Genomic DNA, 23,748 nt, shown 5'->3' with positions numbered 1-23,748 from the left:
AATAATAGCAGTGTTCTCCCCAGATATTTTTTCCAGCCAGATTGCATGAAAAAGTAGCCAGGTGGGACAGGACAGTGAATTGTAGGGGTGGTGCTTCTCTGTACAACTCTGCTTACAGCATAGGAAGAGGATGAGGAGGCAAACTGATGGCAGCCGGGTGCTCACAAAAATTAGCCGGGTGGAGCACCCAGTTAAAAGAGCCTGGGGAGAACACTGAATAGTATGAAAAATAACCCCTATCCACCTCCACGCCATATGGCGTGACAGTCCTTATACGAGTGTATAAGGCTTTGTACTATTGTTGAGCTACATCAGACAAGCCTAGTTCTCGCACAAACACACACACAAACCACTACACACACACCTCCACGTCGACATGCAATGTAATGAATATACACCTAAACTCCTTCAATATTTTAATAACCTATTACAGAGCCAAAATGTCTGCCTTGATACCATCTACAAACACCCTTCTTCCTCAAAGGCTCGTACACATGCTTGACTAAAGTCAACAGAAGCGGCTGATACGGACTGCATCAGCTGATAACCACTTAAGGACCTAGGGCTTTCTACCCCTTAAGGACCGGCCACTTTTTTTCCATTCAGACCACTGCAGCTTTCACGGTTTATTGCTCGCTCATACAACCTACCACCTAAATGAATTTTGGCTCCTTTTCTTGTCACTAATAAAGCTTTCTTTTGGTGCGATTTGATTGCTCCTGCGATTTTTACTTTTTATTATATTCAGCAAAAAAGACATGAATTTTGGCAAAAAAATGATTTTTTTAACTTTCTGTGCTGACAGTTTTCAAATAAAGTAAAATTTCTGTATATATGCAGCGCGAAAAATGTGGACAAACATGTTTTTGATGAAAAAAACCCCATTCAGTGTATATTTATTGGTTTGGGTAAAAGTTATAGCGTTTACAAACTATGGTGCAAAATGTGAATTTTCCCATTTTCAAGCATCTATGACTTTTCTGACGCCCTGTCATGTTTCATGAGGGGCTAGAATTCCAGGATAGTATAAATACCCCCCAAATGACCCCATTTTGGAAAGAAGACATCCCAAAGTATTCACTGAGAGGCATAGTGAGTTCATAGAAGATATTAATTTTTGTCACAAGTAAGCGGAAAATGACACTTTGTGACAAAAAAAAAAAAAAAAAGTTTCCATTTCTTCTAACTTGCGACAAAAAAAAATGAAATCTGCCACGGACTCACCATGCCCCTCTCTGAATACCTTGAAGGGTCTACTTTCCAAAATGGGGTCATTTGTGGGGTGTGTTTACTGTCCTGACATTTTGGGGGCCGCTAAATTGTAAGCACCCCTGTAAAGCCTAAAGGTGCTCATTGAACTTTGGACCCCTTAGCGCAGTTAGGCTGCAAAAAAGTGCCACACATGTGGTATTGCCGTACTCAGGAGAAGTAGTATAATGTGTTTTGGGGTGTATTTTTACACATACCCATGCTGGGTGGGAGAAATATCTCTGTAAATGACAATTTGTTAATTTTTTTTACACACAATTGTCCATTTACAGAGTTATTTCTCCCACCCAGCATGGGTATGTGTAAAAATACACCCCAAAACACATTATACTACTACTCCCGAGTACGGCAATACCACATGTGTGGCACTTTTTTACACCCCAAGTACGCTAAGGGGCCCAAAGTCCAATGAGTACCTTTAGGATTTCACAGGTCATTTTGCAGAATTTGATTTCCAGACTACTCCTCACGGTTTAGGGCCCCTAAAATGCCAGGGCAGTATAGGAACCCCACAAATGACCCCATTTTAGAAAGAAGACACCCCAAGGTATTCCGTTAGTAGCATAGCGAGTTCATAGAAGATTTTATTTTTTGTCAAAAGTTAGCGGAAAATTGATTTTTATTGTTTTTTTCACAAAGTGTCATTTTCCACTAACTTGTGACAAAAAATAAAATCTTCTATGAACTCACCATACTCCTAACGGAATACCTTGGGGTGTCTTCTTTCTAAAATGGGGTCATTTGTGGGGTTCCTATACTGCCCTGGCATTTTAGGGGCCCTAAACCGTGAGGAGTAGTCTGGAAATCAAATTCCGCAAAATGACCTGTGAAAGCCTAAAGGTGCTCATTGGACTTTGGGCCCTTTAGCGCAGTTAGGGTGCAAAAAAGTGCCACACATGTGGTATCGCCGTACTCGGGAGAAGTAGTACAATGTGTTTTGGGGTGTATTTTTACACATACCCATGCTGGGTGGGAGAAATACCTCTGTAAATGACAATCTTGATTTTTTTACACACAATTGTCCATTTACAGAGATATTTCTCCCACCCAGCATGGGTATGTGTAAAAATTCACCCCAAAACACATTGTACTACTTCTCCCGAGTACGGCGATACCACATGTGTGGCACTTTTTTGCACCCTAACTGCGCTAAAGGGCCCAAAGTCCAATGAGCACCTTTAGGCTTTCACAGGTCATTTTGCGGAATTTGATTTCCAGACTACTCCTCACGGTTTAGGGCCCCTAAAATGCCAGGGCAGTATAGGAACCCCACAAATGACCCCATTTTAGAAAGAAGACACCCCAAGGTATTCCGTTAGGAGTATGGTGAGTTCATAGAAGATTTTATTTTTTGTCACAAGTTAGTGGAAAATGACACTTTGTGAAAAAAACAATAAAAATCAATTTTCCGCTAACTTTTGACAAAAAATAAAATCTTCTATGAACTCACCATACTCCTAACGGAATACCTTGGGGTGTCTTCTTTCTAAAATGGGGTCATTTGTGGGGTTCCTATACTGCCCTGGCATTTTAGGGGCCCTAAACCGTGAGGAGTAGTCTGGAAATCAAATTCCGCAAAATGACCTGTGAAAGCCTAAAGGTGCTCATTGGACTTTGGGCCCTTTAGCGCAGTTAGGGTGCAAAAAAGTGCCACACATGTGGTATCGCCGTACTCGGGAGAAGTAGTACAATGTGTTTTGGGGTGTATTTTTACACATACCCATGCTGGGTGGGAGAAATAACTCTGTAAATGGACAATTGTGTGTAAAAAAATCAAAAGATTGTCATTTACAGAGGTATTTCTCCCACCCAGCATGGGTATGTGTAAAAATACACCCCAAAACACATTGTACTACTTCTCCCGAGTACGGCGATACCACATGTGTGGCACTTTTTTGCACCCTAACTGCTCTAAGTGGCCCAGAGTCCAATGAGTACCTTTAGGCTTTACAGGGGTGCTCACAATTTAGCACCCCGCCCACTTGCCAGGACAGTTAACAAACCCCACAAATGACCCCATTTTGGAAAGAATACACAACAAGGTATTCCATGAGGGTAATGGTGAGGTCATTGAAAATTTTATTTTTTGTCACAAGTAAACGGAAAATGACACTTTGTTAAAAAAAAAAATAAAAAAAAAATTCTGCTAACTTGTGACAAAAACTAAAATCTTTTATGAACTCACCGTGCACCTCACATAATACTTTAGGGTGTCCTCTTTACAAAATGGGGTCATTTGTGGAGTCTGTCCTGGCATTTTAGGGTCTCTGCAATCATTACATGTATGTCCAGTATTAGGAGTTTCTGCTATACTCCTTATATTGGGTATACAAGTAATGCACTCTGGGCTGAAAGAAAAAATGAACGGCAAACATACCTTGCTCCACATCAATGGCAGATCTTCCTCCACATCAATGGCAGTGATAACCTCAGGAGAGAGACACCCCGTGCCACCCTGCACTCAGGGTGAGCCACCAACTTATGTGACTGGGCCTCAGAACTTTAGTATACAGCATTATGCCTGTAGGATACAGCAATATGCCTGCCAATAGAGATGACTCTGTGTGGCATTAAAGCATCATCATCGGCCCAAATCACATATAAACCGGGGGTGTCCACACTCAAGGGAAATTCAAACATGCCGTCTTATATCGCCAACCCAGGACAGATCAGCAATATCAAGCATGGAAACCGATCCTTCTTCCCACTTTTATGCTTACCCGTTTGGTCTTCAAGCTTACCTCTCCTCTCCCTGCGACAATGTGCAAAAGACCACTGAGTGTGTGCCTACTCCTGTGTCTGGAGTTCCCTAGGTTCTAATAGTGTACCTGCTCATGGTACCTCTCAAAACACGGCCCTACGCATAGGCCAGGCTGGTCAGGACAGCGGGGACAATAAAAACTGGTGTCATTCCTTCTTCCAGTCCTGCTGCAGACACGACAACGTTTTCTTCGGATGCGTTGACCTGGGGCACACGGAATCTGATAGGCGTAATGCCTACCATGCAGTCGGCTAGTTGCATCTGGGGGGGGGGGGGGGGGGGGGGCTGGCACCTCCTGGATACAGGATGTCCAGAATGATCTGTTCCTGAAATTGGAGGAAAGATCCAGTTCTCCCAGCCTTACTGTAGAGAACAAAGCGGTTGTAAACTGCCAATTGAATCAGATAAAAAGACACTTTCTTATACCAGCGTCTTGTTTTCCGGGTCATTAAATAGGGCGCTAACCTCTGGTCATTGAAGTCCACCCCTCCCATGTTGACATTATATTCGTGGACGACAAGGGGCTTTTCAATGACCTTAGTTGCCCGTGTAATTTGGACTGTCGTGTCTGTGTGAATGGTGGACAGAAAGTAAACGTCCCTCTTGTCCCTCCATTTCACCGCGAGCAGGTCTTCAGTACGCAAGGCGGCCCTCTGCCCCCGTTGAAGTCTGGTGGTAATGAGCCGTTGGGGGAAGCCCTGGCGACTAGGCCGTGCAGTGCCACAGCATCGGATTCCTTCTAACTTTAAGTGCTGAAAGAGGGCCACACTTGTGTAATAATTGTCCACAAAAAGATGGTACCCCTTCTGGAACAAGGGTGACACCAAGTCCCACACAACCTTTCCACTGCTCCCCAGGTAGTCAGGGCATCCGACCGGCTCCAATTTTGAGTCTTTTCCCTCATAGACCCTAAAACGACATGTATAGCCTGTGGCCCTTTCACAGAGCTTATACAGTTTCACCCCATACCGGGCGCGCTTGCTTGGGATGTACTGTTTGATGCCAAGGCGCCCGGTAAAGCGTAAGAGGGACTCGTCTACGCAGATGTTCTGTTCAGGGATATAAGCATCTGCAAATGTTGAGGACAGGTGGTCTATGAGGGGCCGAATTTTGTGGAGCCGGTCATAAGCAGGGTCTCCCCTTTCAAGACAGGTTTCGTCGTCGTTGAAGTGCAGGAAGCGCAGGATGGACTCAAATCGTGTCCTGGACATGGCAGCAGGGTACAAGGGAACATGATGTACTGGGTTCGTAGACCAATACGACCGCAATACATTTTGTTTCATTAGTCCCAAGTGAAGGATAAGGGCCAAAAAGATTTTAATGTCGGAAACTTGGACTGGTTTCCACCCGAAAGGCTGGGCATACATGCTCTCCGGGTGCTCGGTGATGAATTGTGTGGCTTTACGGTTGGTCTCAACCACAATTAAGTCCAGGAGAACCTGGGTGATGAACAGCTGCAAAAAGTCTAGGGCCGTTCCTAGATGAGCTGTCGCCACCTGGACTCCAGACTGGGCGGTGAAAGGGGGCACTACGGGTGCGGCGGAATCAGGGGATTGCCAATCTGGTTGTGCCAGCACCTCTGGGAGTCTATGGGTACTACGGGCCCGTCTTCTTCTTGGTGGCTGCGACGGGGGTACTACTGCACTTGCCACCGTACCAGTTTCAACTTCCATGCTGACGCTCACCACTTCGCCAGGGTCTACGGAAGCACTGGCACTAAGTCCAGGAGATGCTGCGCTGCTGGTGCCTGCCTCACCAAGAAAACTATCAACAGCGCTAGCACCACCCTGCTGCCCTTGAGGCGGATCCTGCACCACCTGCGGTCTAACGACTTGGGGTCTGGTACGCCTGGCTCTAGCCGGGACCATAGCCTCGTCATCACTATCGGTCAGGGAACCACTGCTTTCTACAGGTTCAAATTCGGACCCGGAAGATTCGACGGATGATTCTTCCCAAAAGAACTCATCCGACTGGTCCATGTACCTGTATACCTCGTCATCGGAAAGCCCCCTTCTTGCCATTTTGGATTGCTAAATTTATGGGGTTTTCCTCCGAGACTACCCAGAAAAAAAGAGCACCTACCTAGCAAAAAAGGGAGTATTTGAGAGGTATTGGGGTTGGTGGGAAGTGAGGTCTCAGAGGCAATCAAACAATCACGGGACAATCAAATACAATTACAGCACAATCGACTCCAATCACAGCCCAATCAAATCTGATGCACTCGGAAGGTGATGGGGGGGAGGGTGGGATTGGGTGTGGCGGGAAGTGGGGTCTCAGGCAATCAAACAATCACGGGGCAATCGAAGCCGATCACGGGACAATCAAGTACAATTACAGCACAATCGAATCCAATCACAGCCCAATCAAATCTGATGCACTCGGAAGGTGATGGGGGGGAGGGTGGGATTGGGTGTGGCGGGAAGTGGGGTCTCAGGCAATCAAACAATCACGGGGCAATCGAAGCCGATCACGGGACAATCAAGTACAATTACAGCACAATCGAATCCAATCACAGCCCAATCAAATCTGATGCACTCGGAAGGTGATGGGGGGAGGGTGGGATTGGGTGTGGCGGGAAGTGGGGTCTCAGGCAATCAAACAATCACGGGGCAATCAAAGCCGATCACGGGACAATCAAGTACAATAACAGCACAATCGAATCCAATCACAGCCCAATCAAATCTGATGCACTCCGAAGGTGATGGGGGGGGAGGGTGGGATTGGGTGTGGCGGGAAGTGGGGTCTCAGGCAATCAAACAATCACGGGGCAATCGAAGCCGATCACGGGACAATCAAGTACAATTACAGCACAATCGAATCCAATCACAGCCCAATCAAATCTGATGCACTCGGAAGGTGATGGGGGGAGGGTGGGATTGGGTGTGGCGGGAAGTGGGGTCTCAGGCAATCAAACAATCACGGGGCAATCGAAGTCGATCACGGGACAATCAAATACAATTACAGCACAATCGACTCCAATCACAGCACAAGCAAATCTGATGCACTCGGAAGGTGGTGGTTGGAGGTGGTGGTTGGAGGTGGTGGGGGGGAGGGTGGGGTTGGGTGTGGTGGGGGGGGGGGAGGGGGGGGTTGGGTGTGGTGGGAAGTGGGGTCTCAGGCAAACAAACAATCACGGGACAATCGAAGCAGATCACGGGACAATCAAATACAATCGCAGCACAATCAAATACAAGCGCAGCACAATCGAATACAAGCGCAGCACAATCGAATACAATGCACTTGGACGGTGATTAGGGGGGGGGGTCTGAGGGCGATTTGAGGGGGTGGGGGGTTGATCAGGAGCCCGCACGGGGCAGACTGAGTCCTGATCTGATGAGAGGCAGACACAGGGGGTTACTGATCGCAGATCAGTTAGTGATCGCTGGGGAGGACAGATGTAAACAAAGGGCAGGGGATGTAATCAGGAGGGGGGTATGAGGGCAATCGAGGGCTTGGGCAGGTGATCGGTTACCCCCGCGGGGCAGTTAGGGTCTGCTCTGATGGGTGGGGGTGCTGAGGGGTGATGGACAGGTGATAGACAGGTGATCAGAGGGGGATCAGGGGGTAAGGTAGCTGTATACAGATGTATACAGTATACAGGGGGGTAGTCTGGGATGGGGTCTGGGGGTGATCTAAAGGTAGGGGGGGGGGGGATCAGGGGTGACTAGGAGGCAGTTAGGGACCTAAACTAAGAAACAGTGTCGCTAGTTAGTGGCAGGTGGGGGGGGTGGGGGTTTTATAGGGGTGCAAGGGTGCTGGGCAGGGGTCTGCTGGGGTGATCAGGGGGGGTATGAGGCCTGGGGTGGGTGATCAGGGGGCTGCTGTGGCAAAAAAACGCTGAATTGTCAGTACTTACTAAATGCTTCCTCCTCGCTAGTGGTCTCTGCAACAATGAGACCACGAGGCGAGGAGGAAGCATGTATAAGGCACTTTGTTTACTTAACAAAGTGCCTTATACTTTCTGATTGGCCCATTGTATGGATTCCTCCGCTCGCCGGCTCTGCTAAGTGGCCGGCGAGCAGAGGCAAAATGCCGGGCTTCCGACTCCCGGCGGAGAATCGCGTCACTGATGACGCGATCGCTCCGCCCACGCCCATACAAGGACCGCCGCATTTTGTCAATACGGCGGTCCTTGCGGCTTCTACTTCCCGGCCGCCATTTGTCTATACGGCGGTCGGGAAGTAGATAATCAAGTGCGTGTATGGCAGCCCCCAACTCGTGAGCGATCCGCCCAGTGGATCTACTAATTCCCAGCAATGGACGATTCTGGTGTCCACACCGCTCCCCCGCCCACCATGACGCCATGCACCGCTCTGTCGTCTCTCCGCATAGCATCAGTATGCGTCGTCAGCTACAAAGGTGACATGCATCTGTGCAGCCCAGCCCAGTGATATCGCCCAAGGGGATCGGGTTCTGATCTCCAATGGCGATATTCATCACAGGAGTGTACACACATCAAGAGGCACACTGTCCATCTAACGTAGGTGCAGGAAACTCATCCCCACAACACCTCAAAGTGTAGGCAACCCATTCACAGAACAGTTACAAGTTAAAGCAACCCCCCCCCCCCCTCAATACCCCCACACAGATTACTGTTCTGCTCACAACCACTGTGCTAACTGTAGCAACTACACAATGATGATGCACAACCACACCTACACAAATACTATCAAGTCCTCCTAAAAACCTCCTCAACTCATAACACACCTATCGTCTTTCCCCTAAAATAATGCCTCCCCCGAAAATAAGACCTATCATATCTCAAGCATGCTTGAAATATAAGAAATTCCCAAATATAAGATCTAGCTGTATAGCGACGGGGCGCTATACTTTTTCACAGACCTCAGCTGCCACGAGATTACATCCCTTCCTGCTTGTGACGTGCCACGCTGAGCGGATGTGACGAGGAGGATATATTTAAGCACGTTGTGCCGACGACTTCGTAGCCCCTGATGAGTTGCTATGCGACGGAACGCATAGGGCGGAGCTACGGAGTGATGTGACTTTACGCTTGATGTCACCAGGAAGTGGCTTGTTGTAGATGCGGGTCGGTTTACGAGTGAGTTTGGCGTCTAGACTTGGTCTCATGTCCACGGTTATACTTAAAGTGAACCTAAACTGGATATGGATTTTTCCTTTTAAAATAATACCAGTTGACTGACTCTCCTGCTGATCCTGTGTCTCTAATACTTTTAGCCTCAGCCCCTGAACAAGCATGCAGATCAAGTGCTCTGACTGAAGTAAGACTGGATTAGCCAGGCTGCCATATTTGTTTACTTTTACACAATACCTGTTGCATGGCAGCCTTGCCAATCTATTTGGCTGCAGTAGTGTCTGAAGTACACCAGAAACAAGCATGCAGCTAATCTTGTCAGTTCTGGCAATATTGTCAGAAACACCTGATCTGCTGCATGCTTGTTCAGGGTCTATGGCTGAAAGTTTTAGAGCCAGAGGATTAGCAGGACAGCCAGGCAACTGGTATTGCCTAAAAGGAAATATATATGGCAGCCTTCATATCCCTCTCACCTCGGATTCACTTTAAGCAAGGTTAATTTAGCTTCTGGTACTTTCACTGAAATATGGAGCAGTTAATATTTCTAAAAATTCTAACATTTGTACAGAACTTTTATGTTGTCAGTGGCTGCAGCACTTAAGCACTTTGAGTCTAAGGGCCCGCTCAGAAGGCCACTCTGCAGTGTTAGGGAGTCTTGCCCAAGGATTCTTTACTAAATAAGTACTGGCTTACTAAATAGGAAGAGCTGAGATTCAGACTTCAGTCTCCGATGTCAGAGGTGGTGCCCTAAAGTATAAAGGTTAGCACAGAACTTTGAAATATGGCGTTAATAGTTTTGGGATCATGTATGAGGACATCATATTTCAGAATGGAGATTTTAGTTATTCCTTGGAAGCCCCTGGTCAAACTACCAATCTCATTGCGAGATTTATGGTACCTTAGATTATTATACGTAGATAGTTCCTCTTAAGCTTTCAAGACACCTATTCAACTCCACATTATTTTTCAGCCATTCTTCTCATACTCAGCTTCTTTGTGACCCAGATTTGTAGACATATCATCGCCGAGGCCCTCCTTAATGGGGCTCTGGTTTGCATCAGAGTTTGAATTATATATTTTCCCCTTCCCTTTCTTTTTTATATACACATATACGGTATGCATATGTATACACACGCATATTAGACACATGCGCGCATATACACGTATACACACAATTTCATCTTTATTAATGTGAACATATCCGCTTTATAAATACGTCAGTAGTATTATTCAATGCTAAATCATAAACTACTTAATCTAAAGGCCACCAAAGTGAGGGCCTGTCTACCCCTATATTATTTCCCAGTCAATATAACTATAGGTGTCTAATTCTTAACAAAAAGCTCTAGAAGCATGCACAGGCAGCCCATTTACACATACGGACACCATTCATTCTAGTCTTACACGTTCCTATGATTCCCATGGAAGGCCACCGTACAACCCAATGATATAAAGGAACTTACCATACACCCCTCCAGTCTTACAGATCCTGCAGTAACAATCGTTTATGCGTCTCTAAATTTAAGTTGACCCCAACTTATCAATAACGTCTAGACGAGTTATATGGACGCGTTGGTTATTTTTGACCACGCTTTACCAGTTTCTCATTTGTTTAGTATTGCCCACCTCCTCCGTATCAGCCTCCCCTACAGTCAAAAAGACACCTCTCCCTTATACACTCATCCAAATTTGGGGCTGATTGGTTCCTTCCAATATTTTGCAATTTTCAGCCATATCGTTTGTTGTTGGGGTTGCCCAATATTGCCTTCCCTCTTTCCTGACTGGTTTTACTGCAGACAAATATTGTAAATGTACATTTCTGACTTCACTGCGTAGTAACCTATGGGGACAGCACCCTGGTATAGATGCCTGGGGTTATGCCGGTGCCTTGCCTCAACTGGATCGCTCAAACGGTTGTGAATGTACATTTCTCCCTGCTAAATAACATACAATTGTGCCCCGCAGTAGTAGTTTGGCTGCCTCCCATACCCTCCCTGCTAAATAACATAACATATAATTTTGCCCTGCAGTAGTAGTTTGGCTGCCTCCCATAAAAGATAATGATTTTGTTTATGGTCTTCATTATCTTTGAAGTATTCCATCCACCACTGACTGTTGAGTTGTTCCAGTGTGTGTGTGCGTGCGTGCGTGCGTGCGTGTGTGTGTGTGTACACACCCTCTCATTCAAAGAGTTTTCTTTATTTTCATGACTATGAACATTGTAGATTCACACTGAAGGCATCCAAACTATGAATTAACACATGTGGAAGTATAGTACATAACCAAAAAGTGTGACAACTGAAAATATGTCATATTCTAGGTTCTTCAAAGTAGCCACCTTTTGCTTTGATTACTGCTTTGCACACTCTTGGCATTCTCTTGATGAGCTTCAAGAGGTAGTCGCCTGAAATGGTCTTCCAACAAACTTGACGGAGTTCCCAGAGATGTTTAGCACTTGTTGGCCCTTATGTATATATTATGCCTAGTCTAGGAGGTATGTATGTATTTATTCTTATTATGTGTATTACTTTTATCTATAGAGAATCTGTGACACTTGGGCTTTTATTTTTGAGCTCATATATGATTTTATGCAGCATACTAGTAGATCCAGCCCGTTTAAAACCAGGCTCTAGGTCTACGGCCGTCGCCAGTGCGCATGCGGGCACACGCTGCGCAAGCAACCGCCGTGCGCGCACCCGGCGCAGGTGCGTGCCCGCACCTGCCCACCTCGCTCGCCCGTCCAGCTCCCTGGTCCCAGCTGTCTGTTATGCTCAGTAACAAAAATCCCGGGACACAGGGACAAAACTGCTGGACACAGCGACACTTAGCTTTTATTAGGTAGGATAGGAATAATTAGAATTCAAATTTCTTTCGCAATATGTGAAGTCTTTCTGACATGGTTTTACATGCTCTGGATTTAGCAAATGTTCCTTAGTCTGTACCATTTCATTATGTTATACTGTAGGGATTCAATGTATCCTTGTGTTATTCACCAATCAAGTTGAATTATCTCAGAGTAACATGCTAAATAGACATACAAACTTGATAACAAGAACGCATCATGGTCGAACCATAACATAGGTCTACAGTTTTATTTAAAGAGATACTGTAGGGGGGTCGGGGTAAAATGAGTTGAAGTTACCCGGGGCTTCTAATGGTCCCCCGCAGGCATCCTGTGCTCGTGCAGCCACTCACCCACCGATGCTCCGGCCCCGCCTCCGGTTCACTTCCGGAATTTCAGACTTTAACCACTTAAGGACCGGGCAAATTCTAGTTGATCTGTGCTGGGTGGGCTCTCCAGCCCACAGCACAGATCAGCGGGCACGCAGGGTGACCAGACTTCCCCCCTTTTCTCCCCACTAGGGGGGTGACCTGCTGGGGGGGTCTGATCGCCGCCGCCTACTTGTGCCATGCGGGGGGGCTCCTCAAAAGCCCCCTCTGCAGCGATTTTCGGCCTACCTCTCTTTGCCTCCCTCTCCTCTCCCCTACGGGCGGTACAGGACGGCGATCCGTCCTGTACCGCCTCTGATAGGCTTCAGCCAATCAGATGGCGGCGATCCCCGGCCAATCAGAGGCCGGGGATCGCCGATCTCCTTTACGGCGCTGCTGCGATTGGAGGCTCGCAGGATGTTCACGGAGACACCCTCCGTGAACTGACATGGAAAGGGCGCTCGTATGAGCGGCCGTTTCCATGTAATTCCACTTACGACCTGCGGTCGTTAAGTGGTTAAAGTCTGAAAACCACTGCGCCTGCGTTGCCGTGTCCTCGCTTCCCGTGATGTCACCAGGAGCGCACGGCGCAGGCACAGACCATACTGGGCCTGCGCAGTACGCTCCTGGTGCCATCAGCGGGAGTGAGGACACGGCAACGCAGGCGCAGTGGTTTTTAGACTTTAGCAGTGGTTTTTAGACTTTAAAGTCTGAAATTCCAGAAGTGAACCAGAGGCGGGGTCGGCGCATTGGGGAGTGGCTGCGCAGGCACAGAATGTCTCTGGGGGACCATTAGAAGCCCCGGGTAACTTCAACTCATTTTCCCCTGACCCCCCTACAGTGTCCCTTTAATTTATCCCTACTATGTAGTTAAAGAGATATCAGTTGCACCAATCGATTATAAATTACAGATTTATATGCATCCACACCCTCTCTTTTTATGTATATACATCCAATCTTTTTATATAAGTGTATATTAATGTGGGTATATACATATATGCATGTATTTATGTATCTATATATGCTGTTACTATAGCACTAAGCTATAGTATGGTAGATTTAGGCACTTAAGCACCCTTGAAATGTGTTGCCTGTGCTTTATAATAAAAAAATAATCTTGTATATGAATTGGTCTTCATTGAGGTAAGCCACCTCATTCTTTTTTGTTTTTAACGTGTTTTATCCCATCTAGGCGCCTCTTCCCCTTTATCCTGATAAAATAAGTCTACAAAATTAAGAGGTAATAAATCCTTGACCATGTCATGAGATGATGAATAAAAGGTGACTTAAAGGGATACTTCTTGCCGCAATAACAGCATAGAGGGTGCTATTGTGGCTGGGAACACGAAGAATCACTCGCATTCCCAGCCTGTCTGCGGCTGTCGCCGAAACCGGAAGAAGCCGTCAGCGGGGGGAACAGGAGGATCGGAGAGATGCTGCGAGGGCACCGGACAGCTGCAGGGGGCTGAGGGAAGCCCCAGGTGAGTAAAACTCATGTTTTTTATTTGACTTAAGTATCACTTTAAGAAACAAGTTGACCTCATTTGGAGCATACATGTTATAAAATGTCAACCACATAATTTGCTTGCTAAAGCCAAATTCTGACCCATCTAATTACATTCATAGTTACATAGTTATTTTGGTTGAAAAAAGACATACGTCCATCGAGTTCAACCAGTATAAAGTACAACACCAGCCTGCTCCCTCACATATCCCTGTTGATCCAGAGGAAGGCGAAAAAACCCTTACAAGGCATGGTCCAATTAGCCCCTAAAGGGAAAAATTCCTTCCCGACTCCAGATGGCAATCAGATAAAATCCCTGGATCAACATCATTAGGCATTACCTAGTAATTGTAGCCATCGATGTCTTTCAATGCAAGGAAAGCATCTAAGCCCCCTTTAAATGCAGGTATAGAGTTTGCCATAACGACTTCCTGTGGCAATGCATTCCACATCTTAATCACTCTTACTGTAAAGAACCCTTTCCTAAATAAATGGCTAAAACGTTTTTCCTCCATGCGCAGATGATGTCCTCTAGTCCTTTGAGAAGGCCTAGGGACAAAAAGCTCATCCGCCAAGCTATTATATTGTTCTCTGATGTATTTATACATGTTAATTAGATCCCCTCTAAGGCGTCTTTTCTCTAGACTAAATAAAACCAGTTTATCTAACCTTTCTTGATAAGTGAGACCTTCCATCCCACGTATCAATTTTGTTGCTCGTCTCTGCACCTGCTCTAAAACTGCAATATCTTTTTTGTAATGTGGTGCCCAGAACTGGATTCCATATTCCAGATGTGGCCTTACTAGAGAGTTAAACAGGGGCAATATTATATGCTAGCATCTCGAGTTTTTATTTCCCTTTTAATGCATCCCAAAATTTTGTTAGCTTTAGCTGCAGCTGCTTGGCATTGAGTGCGATTATTTAACTTGTTGTCGATGAGTACTCCTAAGTCCTTCTCCAAGTTTGATGTCCCTAACTGTATCCCATTTATTTTGTATGGTGCTAGACCATTAGTACGTCCAAAATGCATGACTTTACATTTGTCAACATTGAATTTCATCTGCCATGTATGTGCCCATTTAGCCATCCTATTCCAGATGTGGCCTTACTAGAGAGTTAAACAGGGGCAATATTATATGCTAGCATCTCGAGTTTTTATTTCCCTTTTAATGCATCCCAAAATTTTGTTAGCTTTAGCTGCAGCTGCTTGGCATTGAGTGCGATTATTTAACTTGTTGTCGATGAGTACTCCTAAGTCCTTCTCCAAGTTTGATGTCCCTAACTGTATCCCATTTATTTTGTATGGTGCTAGACCATTAGTACGTCCAAAATGCATGACTTTACATTTGTCAACATTGAATTTCATCTGCCATGTATGTGCCCATTTAGCCATCCTATCCAGATCCTGTTGCAATATGACACTATCTTCCTGAGAGTTGATGATTCTGCACAATTTTGTATCATCTGCAAAAATAGCAACATTGCTCACTACTGCATCTACTAGATCATTAATAAATAAATTGAAGAGCACTGGACCCAGAACAGACCCCTGTGGGACCCCACTGCTAACAGTCTCCTATTTTGAGTACGATCCATTGACCACAACTCTTTGTTTTCTGTCCATTAGCCAGTTCCCTATCCATGCACACAGACTCTTCCCCAGTCCTTGCATCCTCAACTTTTGCACCAGACTTTTGTGGGGAACAGTGTCGAAGGCCTTTGCAAAGTCCAAGCATATCACATCTACAGCATTCCCAATATCCATATTAGCATTCACTACCTCATAAAAGCTGAGCATGTTAGTCAAACAGGACCTGTCTTTAGTAAACCCATGTTGATGCTGAGAAATAAGATTATTTTCTATGAAGCCATGTATAGTATCTCTTAGTAACCCCTCAAATAGTTTGCATACAACTGATGTTAAGCTTACAGGTCTATAATTTCCTGGATCTGATTTTTTGTCCTTCTTAAATAATGGGAAAACGTGGGCTGTACGCCAATCCACTGGGACTCTGCCAGTTGCAAGAGAGTCACAAAAGATAAGATAAAGGGGTTTATCTATAACTGAACTTAATTCCCTTAGGACCCGAGGATTCATGCCATCCGGGCCAGGTGCCTTGTCTATTTTAAATTTATTTAGTCTTGCCTTCACTTCTTCCTGCGTTAAGTATTTAATATTACAGTTAGAAGATTGAGACTCTTCCGCCTCTGTAATTTGCAACAGTGCTGTTTCTTTTGTGAAGACAGAAGCAAAGAAAGCATTTAATAACTCTGCCTTACCTTGGTCCTCCACCATTGAGTTCCCACCCTCATCCTTTAGGAGTCCTATACAGTCAACCTTTCTTTTTTTAGAGTTAATGTACTTATAAAACTTTTTTGGGTTAGATTTGATATCCCTAGCGATTTGTTTTTCAGCTTCAATCTTTACCTGCCTAATTTCTTTTTTACAATTTTTATTGCACTCCTTATAATTGCTTAGTGCAGCCTCGGTCCCCTCCTGTTTTAAGACCTTATAGGCATTCTTTTTCCTCTTCATTTTATCTTTAACCTTTCTATTCATCCATAGAGGCCTTTTTTTATTCCTAGATATTTTGTTTCCATATGGGATATACATACTACAATATTGATTGAGAATAAGTTTAAAAGCTTGCCATTTCCCTTCAGTGTCCTCCCCTTATAGTAATTATCCCAGTTCACCAAACTTCGTGCCTGCCTAATTTGATTGAACTTTGCTTCTCTAAAATTCATAGTTTTAGTGGTCCCGCTGCCCCGTGGCCTATCAGTCACCAGATCAAACGTTATCATGTTGTGATCACTATTTCCCAAATGTTCTTGAACCTGCACTTTTGATACATTATCTGGTCTATTAGAAATGATCAGATCCAGTAACGCATTCCCCCTAGTTGGTTCAGTTACCATTTGAGTTAAGTAATTGTCCTGTAGTGCTGCCAGAAATCTGCTGCTTTTACCAGAATGGGTAGCCTCAATACTCCAGTCAATGTCTGGAAAGTTGAAGTCGCCCATAATTATGACCTCATTTTTACTTGCAGCTTTTTCAATCTGCTGTAGTAATCGCAGTTCTGCAGCTTCATTAATAAGAGGTGGCCTGTAGCATACACCAATAAGCAATTGGCAACTTTTATTTCCACCATTAATATTTACCCAAACGGACTCCACATCTTCGCAATCTTCCTCCATCTCATCGTTGAGGACAGCTGTAAGAGAATTCTTAACAAAGAGACAAACCCCTCCACCTTTTTTCCCTGTTCTATCCCTCCTAAACACATTGGATCCTTTTAAATTAGCTATCCAGTCATGGCTTTCATCCATCCATGGCTCAGTTATTCCCACAATGTCATAGCCTTTGTCATTCAGAATGAACTCTAGTTCGTCTATTTTATTTGCAAGGCTCCGAGCATTGGTTACCATGCACTTTATATTTTTACCACCACATTTACCAATTTTGTTTACATGAAATGGGCTACTTGAATTTTTACCAACCTCCTTAATCTTTACACTGTCCCCACCCCCCTCTCCACCCCCCATACTGTTAGGTTCCCACTGTCTTTTTACCTTATCTTGTCTATGTATTGAGACTTTATCCTCCCGCCTCCCCCCAGATCCTAGTTTAAAATCTACTCCAACTGTTTAGCCATCTTCTCCCCCAATGCAGCTGCACCCTCCCCATTTAGGTGCAGCCCATCCCTGCTGTATAACCTGTAGCCGACTGCAAAGTCTGCCCAGTTCTCCAGGAACCCAAACCCTTCCTTCCTACACCAATTTCTCAGCCACTTATTTAACTCCCTAAGCTCCCTCTGTCTCTCAGATGTAGCACGTGGCACTGGCAGTATTTCAGAAAACACCACCTTGGAGGTCCTTGCTTTAAGTTTATCTCCAAGTACCTGAAAATCATTTTTGAGGACCTTCCATCTCCCACTAACTTTGTCATTGGTGCCAATGTGTACCATGACAGCCGGGTCTTCCCCAGCCCCACCCAGTAATCTGTCAATTCTTTCCGCTACATGCCGAACCCGAGCACCCGGGAAGCAACAGACTGTACGGCTTTTACGGTTTCTTCGACAGATTACCCTATCTGTGCGCCTAATAATTGAATCCCCTACCACCAGTACCTGTCTAGCCTTAGCTGCACTCCTATTCCCTCTTTGCAGCAGTCTGCCCCTTGGTTGCTAAGGAGCACATCCTGCTGCAGCATTGCAACTCCAGAATCCTCCTCCCCAATATTACGCAAACAAGCATACTTATTAGTGAGGGACAACTCGGGACTAGCCTCCCTGCCACTTTTCCCCCTACCCCTTCTAACTGTGACCCAACTAGCAGCTGCCTCTGCTTCTTGGTCCGGCTGTACTCCACCCACCTCATCTTCAACGGTTCCATCCAGTGTCTGGATCGTGAGATCCAAGCTCTTCTCCATGTTGTGTATGCGTCTCAGTGTTGCGAGATGCTTATTTAGCTCTGCGACTTCCGCCTCTAACTGAGCAACACGCACACACCCAGGGCAACAGTAAACACCCTCAATCCGCTGATCAAGGCATGCATACATGCTGCAGGATGTACACTGTACAGCATAGTCCAACATGATGACTAATGTGTGGGGAAATGTTATTTAAAGTAAACTGTGGTGGTAAAAGATGAAACGGGAGAGTGAGTGAAGCTGGGGAAGAGGAAAGGGAGAGTAAGTGAAGTTGGGGAGTGAGTGAAGTTGGGGGAGAGGAGGGGGAGTGAGTGAAGTTGGAGTGAAGACTACACCACATCGTGCCTAGCACATTCTAACCAATGCAAAAAAACGCAATATTGGTTGAAGGTTTTTTTTTTTTGTTTTTTGTTTTTTTAGTCCTTACCTACTTCCTCTCGCCTCTCTCTTTGTGCCTGTGTTGTAACGCCTATGCCACTTGTGTCGAAGCCACTTAGTGAGCAAGCCACAGACTGAGCAAGCTCAGTACTGAGTCTCGAAGCTGACCAAATACCTCCTGTTGAAGCTAGTCCCTCCCCCTAGCTAATTGCCTGCTGCAAAGCAAACTAGAGGGAAAAGAAAAAAAAATTGTAGTTTTAAAAACTGACACTTGCTGCTTAATATCAGATGAACCACAATACACAATCCACCAGATATCGCAGTAGCAAAAAACAATATACAAACAGCAATGTAATATAATTAGTGCTCACAATTCCCAGCAGTGAAGTGAAGCAGCCCGATTTGTTGTGTGAGGCATTTGTGAACCAACGTCACCACTCACGCTTTCCTAGTTTCAGCTGATTAACAAACTTCTCCCACTCATCCTTTCATTAAAAGTTTAACATGAATATTGTTCAAATGTGTCTCCTGTAAGAGCACTATGTCAGCACAGTTTCTTTAGATGGCATAATTACAGAGACCTCTTTTTCAGGGGTCCTCAACCCTTTCACTTCCCATGACATAAGGGTTGCTGGATCAAATATTCTGCTCAGTCCTATGAAACATAACCATTTTGCCGCTAACTTGAATGGACAGCAGAGAACCCCCCCCCCCACACACACACACACACACACAACAAAAGCCCAAGAATGAACAAATGTCAATGTGCATTGTGTAAAATTAAACTGGCCATAACAAGATACAAAAACAACAGTTATAGTGAACCTGAAGTGAGAGCGCTATGCATGCTGCCATATTTATTTCCTTTTAACCTGCTGGGCGGTCTGGACGAGCTCAGCTCGTCCAGTACCGCCGGAGCCTGCCGCTCAGGCCCTGCTGGGCCGATTTGGCTCAAATAAAAAGCAGCACACGCAGCCGGCACTTTGCCAGCCGCGTGTGCTGCCTGATCGCCGCCGCTCTGCGGCGATTCGCCGCGAGCAGCGGCGAAAGAGGGTCCCCCCAGCCGCCTGAGCCCTGCGCAGCCGGAACAAAAAGTTCCGGCCAGCGCTAAGGGCTGGATCGGAGGCGGCTGACGTCAGGACGTCGGCTGACGTCGATGACGTCACTCCGCTCGTCGCTATGGCGACGATGTAAGCAAAACAAGGAAGGCCGCTCATTGCGGCCTTCCTTGTTTATTCTGGGCGCTGGAGGCGATCGGAAGAACGCCTCCGGAGCGCCCTCTAGTGGGCTTTCATGCAGCCAACTTTCAGTTGGCTGCATGAAATAGTTTTTTTTTTATTCAAAAAAAACCCTCCCGCAGCCTGCCTGGCGATCTTAATAGAACGCCAGGCAGGTTAAGCAATACCAGTTGCCTGGCTGCCCTGCTGATCATTTGCCTCTAATACTTTCAGCCATAGACCTTAAACAAGCATGCGGCAGATCAAGTGTTTGTCAATATTGTTAAAACTGACAAGATTAGTTGCATGCTTGTTTCTGGTGTAATTAAGACACTACTGCAGTCAAATAGATCAGCACTGCAGCCAAGAAACTGGTCTTGTTTAAAAGTAAATAAGGCAGTCTCCATATCACCTCGGGTTCACTTTGAACAATACAATTGACTTCACACCTCTTCCCTGCAGAACGAGAGCATAATGTACTGTCCTAAGCTTTGCAGCCACAGAACATTCCATTACGCAGATTGGTGCCTGATTGAACAGACTAATGTAATAATAATCAGAAGCTACCAGTCAAACTCAAACAACCGTAAAGCGGATCCGAGATGAAAAACTAACGATAACAAGTAACGTGTCTATATATCTTATCTAAAGTTTAGATAGTTTACAAAGCAAATCTAGCTGCATACAGCTTTAATGGAAAATGATTATTTATTCCTGTGATACAATGACCGCAGCCATGTTTGTAAACATTACACAGAGGCAGGCTTATCTGTATTTTGAGCGATCAGCCTGTGAAAAAAACCTAACCACATCTACATAGAAGTATATACCGCAACCTCTGCTCCACTCTGTCTGCCTTCTCCTCCTCCTCGCTGCTGGGGACATTTCACCTAACCCTGCACCCCCACTCCCCCCTGCTAATAAAACTGTTTGCATCAAATCAAATTTCCCTCCCTCTTACTGTAACCTTATTAATATCCCACTCCTCCCCCCTACTCCCCCTCCTATCTCGGCTGCCCTCTGGAATGCCTGCTCAGTCTGCAACAAACTGCCCTTCATCCATGATCTTTTAATTTCCAATGCTTTCCCATTCTTTGGAATCACTGAAACCTGGATGACTCCTTCTGACACAGTCTCACCTGCCGCCCTCTCCTATGGAGGTTTCCACTTTAGCCACACTCTTAGAAGTGGGAATAAACATGGTGGAGGGGTGGGCATTCTTCACTCAGACAAATGCTCCTTCAAGCCTCTCACTCATATTCCTTCTCTCTCCCTGCCATCCTTTGAAGTCCATGCAGTCCGACTATACTCACCCTCAAACCTCCAGATTGCAGTTATTTACCGCCCTCCAGGCCCTGCTTCTGTTTTCTTAGATCATTTCCCTGCCTGGCTTCTCCAGTTCCTGTCCTCTGACATCCCTACCATCAATATGGGTGATTTTAACATTCCTATTGACACCAAGAACGCTGTCTCCAACAAACTTCTTTCACTCACTTCCTCCTATGGCTCGTCTCAGTGGTCCTCTACCTCAACCCACACTAATGGACATACGCTTGTCCTCGTATTCACTCGTCTCTGCTCTGTCACTGACTTTACTAATGATCCACTACCACTCTCTGACCATAACCTACTTAGCTTCTCTCTCTCCTCCTCTCTTCCTACCACTCTGTCACAAGCACGCTCACATATTCGCAGAAACTATCGCAATCTAGACATGCAATCCGTCTCTGATGCCCTGGCACCTCTCCTCACACAATCCTTCACTGACCCAGACTCAGCTGCTATACACTACAACAGCTCCATTACAAAAGTCATGGATGACTTCACCCCCCTCGTCAATGTCCGCCCTCACCGTGTCAGTCGCCAACCCTGGATGACCAAAGACACTAAACAGTTAAAAAGATGCTCTAGAGCAGCGGAAAGGCGTTGGAGGAAAAGTAACACCAATGAGGACTTCATAGCATATAAAATAGCCTTGAACAACTACAGAAACGCACTCTCTGTGGCAAAACAGGCCTATTTTTCCTCCCTAATATCCGCCCAAGTACACAATTCAAAACGCTTGTTTAGCACCTTCAACTCCGTTCTCCAACCCCCTTCTTCTCCTCCTCCTCCATCTTGCTTATCAGCTGAAGAATTTGCAACATACTTCACTGATAAAATTGACAAAATCAGAAGTGAATTCTCCACGCAGCCCTCAAATCCCACCTCCACACCTCTCATTGACTGCTCTCTAACTGCCTTCTCTACACTCTCTGAACATTCTCTCTCCTCTATAATATCCAAAGCTAATCTAACCACTTGTTCTTTGGATCCTATTCCCTTCCATTTCATTCCGCAGCTATCCTCATCTCTCATGCCTGCACTAACATCACTATTTAACCTGTCCCTCTCCACTGGCATCTTTCAGTCGCCACTCAAAAAGGCTGTTGTGACACCACTACTTAAAAAACCATCTCTAGATCCTACCACACTCGTCAACTACCGCCCAGTCTCACTTCTCCCATTTGCATCCAAACTAATGGAACGCCACATACATGCAGAATTAAGCCATTATTTATCAGCTAACTCCCTACTTGATCAGTTCCAGTCTGGCTTTCGCTCCAACCACTCCACGGAAACGGCCCTTACCAAAGTGGCCAATGACCTTCTTACAGCCAAATCCAAAGGTCAATTTTCCATACTCATCCTTCTTGACCTGTCATCAGTATTTGATACGGTTGACCACACCTTACTCTTACAAATACTTTCAAATGTAGGAATAAAGGGCCTTGCTCTCACATGGTTATCTTCCTACCTCTCTGGAAGGTCCTTCACAGTCTCCTACTCAGATCAGATCTCTTCTCCTCATGCTTTGTCTGTCGGGGTTCCTCAAGGCTCTGTCCTTGGTCCCCTTCTCTCTTCCATCTACATGCACGGTCTTGGTGACTTAATCAACTCATTCGGTTTTCAATACCACCTGTATGCAGACGATACGCAACTGTACCTCTCGGACCCAGACCTTAACTCCCTCCTCAAACGTGTTCCTGACTGCTTGTCTGCTATATCCTCCTTCATGTCCTCTCGCTTCCTAAAACGGAACTAATAATTTTTCCACCGTCTCTGGCCACCTCTCTGCCTGAAGTAACTATAAATGTTAATAACACTCCCATAACTTCAGTTCCCAAAGCATGGTGCTTGGGGGTAATATTCAACTCTTCTCTCTCTTTTATTCCTCATCTTAACTCCATAACCAGCTCCTGCCATCTCCAACTCAAAAATATATCTCGCATCAGTCCCTTTCTCACTCAAGACACAACCAAAATGTTAATACATGCTCTTATAATTTCTCGTCTGGACTACTGCAATGTACTACTTTGTGGACTACCTTCTAACAAACTGGCCCCACTCCAGTCAGTACTGAACTCAGCTGCTCGTCTTATTCATCTTTCTTCTCGATCTTCCTCAGCTGACCCTCTCTGTCAAGCTCTTCACTGGCTGCCAATTAACCAGAGGATCCAGTTCAAACTCCTAACCCTAATCTACAAAGCTCTCCACAATCTCTCTCCCCGGTACATATCACTCATTTCCAGATACAAACCCAATCGCAATCTCAGATCTGCACACGATCTTCTGTTGTCCTCCTCTACAATCACTTCCTCACATTCCCGCTTACAAGATTTTGCACGCGATTCACCCCTTTTCTGGAATCCCCTCCCACAACACATCCATCACTCGCCAACCTTTGTTACTTTTAAACGCTCTCTAAAAACGCATTTTTCCCGACAAGCATATGCGCTACCCTAGGCCACTTCCCTTTGTCCTAAGACCAAATTGCACCAGATAACCTTAACAATAGCCGTGCGGAGCTCGGGCGCATAGCATTGATCTATGCGCCCGAGCTCCGCACGGCTATTGTTAAGGTTGTCTGTTTTATTGACCTGA

General features: G+C 45.6%; 1 protein-coding gene across 1 annotated transcript in view; it reads right to left on the bottom strand.

Moving 5' to 3' along the window:
• The window catches only part of VANGL2 (VANGL planar cell polarity protein 2), a 251,628-nt gene that overhangs the window by 20,322 nt on the left and 207,558 nt on the right, over window positions 1-23,748 (bottom strand). The window lies entirely within an intron of this gene.

The sequence above is a fragment of the Hyperolius riggenbachi genome, chromosome 9, assembly GCF_040937935.1.
Source record: "Hyperolius riggenbachi isolate aHypRig1 chromosome 9, aHypRig1.pri, whole genome shotgun sequence".
Classification (NCBI taxonomy): domain Eukaryota; kingdom Metazoa; phylum Chordata; class Amphibia; order Anura; family Hyperoliidae; genus Hyperolius; species Hyperolius riggenbachi.
The sequence above is the reverse complement of the archived record's forward strand: the minus strand, read 5'-3'. Positions and strand labels throughout refer to the sequence as shown.